This window comes from Mus pahari, chromosome X (assembly GCF_900095145.1).
Source record: "Mus pahari chromosome X, PAHARI_EIJ_v1.1, whole genome shotgun sequence".
NCBI lineage: Eukaryota > Metazoa > Chordata > Mammalia > Rodentia > Muridae > Mus > Mus pahari.
The window spans coordinates 66,805,563-66,807,710 of NC_034613.1; the positions used below are offsets into that span (position 1 = coordinate 66,805,563).

Here is a 2,148-nt window from a genome sequence, read left to right on the forward strand (position 1 = left end):
CTCTTCACTTTCTCTCCTCAGTCACTCTTCACATGCTCCCCTCACTCGCTCTTCACATTCTCTCCTCAATCACTCTTCACATTCTCTCCTCAGTCACACTTCACACTCTCTCCTCACTCACTCTTCACATGCTCTCCTCATGCTCTCCACCTTCACCTCACATGCTCTCTCACCTTTCTTTTGCCCCAGTCTTTATTGATACTCCAAAAGCAGGTAGAAAAGAGACATTACATAATCATTGCCAAATCAAATTCAAAAGAATAACCACATCCCACAAAGAATCAAGAATTACAATTGTTTCTCAAAGTTTCACGCTTTCCCTATTCCCAGGCCTATAGCCAAAGTAATAATAATTGCAAACTTATCATTATTTAAACTTTAACTTTTGATTTACACTTCAGAGCTCAGAGCTTCGAGGTCAGCTATGTGTATTTTCCTGTGAAGCTCTAATGATAAATGACACGGGAAAAGCTGCCAGGCAGTGGCCAGAAAGAATCAAGTTAACCCTTAAATCAGTAGTTCCGCTTCTGCACATTGCACACAATGACTCTCCTAAGAGTACCAGTGTTTTGACTTAGTTTTACTAGTATAAGGTTTTACATATTCTATACTTGCTTATCTAGGAACCATTATTAAATGTTGTGCAAAACTTATTTCGTAACTTCAATAGTTTTTATTTTTTTACACCTTTCTTGGGGTCCCAATGTTGGCTCTAATTAATTTTTTAAAATAATTTCTTCAAACTTTCTTTGAAAGTCAAACATGTGTCTGGAACTACTATTGTTATTACAAGGTGAGAACACAGAGCATGCACCTGGGCTGTTAGGACTGTGCTGTGCTGTGCCCCTCTGCCTCAATTTTTAATTGTTTAAGAATCATTACATCAGGGAACATCTAGTTTCACGGAATTCGCCAGAGCAGAAGGAGAAAGAAGTAAGAAAGTCAGATACAATAGAATAATTACACACACCAAGGCCAACTGAAAAGCAGTCGCACACAAATTAAATCTATACAGCTGTTGTCCAGGGCTAAGGTTAGGAGAAATGGAACAACTGTTGTTTACAGAGAGCTGCTGCAGGCTACTGAGATGTCTCCATCCTGGCCTACTGCAGGCAGTTCCTTATTTCAGATGGCAGGTCCCCTGGAGAAATGTGTCTCCTGCTTCTCAGGGTCCCAGATGCTATCACCATTCTTTCAAACAAGGAGCTGCTGTGGGCTTCTAAGATGTCTCCATCCAAGCCTGCTGCGGGCATTCCCTGTCATGGTATGCTATCCCCAGCAATCCAGAAAACAGTAGCTGTAATATCAATGGCCACCAACATGGAGAGACCAGGCACTTAGGAAGTTTCAGAAGATCTGAAGAGAGCCAGGGTGCAAATGATGGCAGGAATGTAGAAAGCAAGAAAGAAGGTTGTAATCATGAAAACAAGATAAACCCCAAGGCAGATAGCAACAGGATGGACAAAGTGGACAACAAGACAGATAAGCCACCTGGTGGCTTTGCTATTCCAGGGTCACCAAAACGCAAGAAAATGGGATAGTTAGAGGGTATGTGAAAATCAGCCTGGTCCATTGTTTAATTTTATTTTTAGAAAGATTTTGGTAATGAGGTATCTCAGGGTTGGATTGGGGTCCAAGATATACAGACCCCTTGTCCTTGGTGGAGAACTGCAGCGTGGAGATACTATACCTTCATTTGGTGTTCATTCAGATGTTTTCTTGGAAACCTGAATTGGCCCCGGAAAGCAGAGAGATGGGAAGCTCTTGTTTGCTGTGGGTGGGTTTTAAGGAGGGTAAGTAGAAGATACATAAGGAGAAAGAGCCTTTTAGGGCATAAAAACTCACTCAAGGTTTATAATAGCTTATATTTTTTACTAAAATGTCACCTTATAAACATCTATAAACTCGATTTCTTTTTCTTAGCTGTGGCCAGGCAGTCCCAACTTTTTGACCTGTTAGGGATGCTTGGGAAGCAGTTTGATGCTTTCACATGTTTGCAGGGAGGGTGCCTGAGCACTCAGGTTCCCCAGATTTTGTATCCAACCCTGAGACACATAGCCAAGACAGCCTTCCAGACACAGGCTTTGAAATCCTAAGCCATTAGGACTGAAGGAATGATCATCTTGGAAGGATTCCAGATTCATCCAG

The 2,148-nt window shown here is 41.7% G+C and overlaps 1 pseudogene; it reads left to right on the top strand.

Moving 5' to 3' along the window:
• Window positions 1–1,541, top strand: part of LOC110314363 — a 4,397-nt pseudogene extending 2,856 nt beyond the window's left edge.
• Window positions 1,542–2,148: the final 607 nt, after the last annotated feature.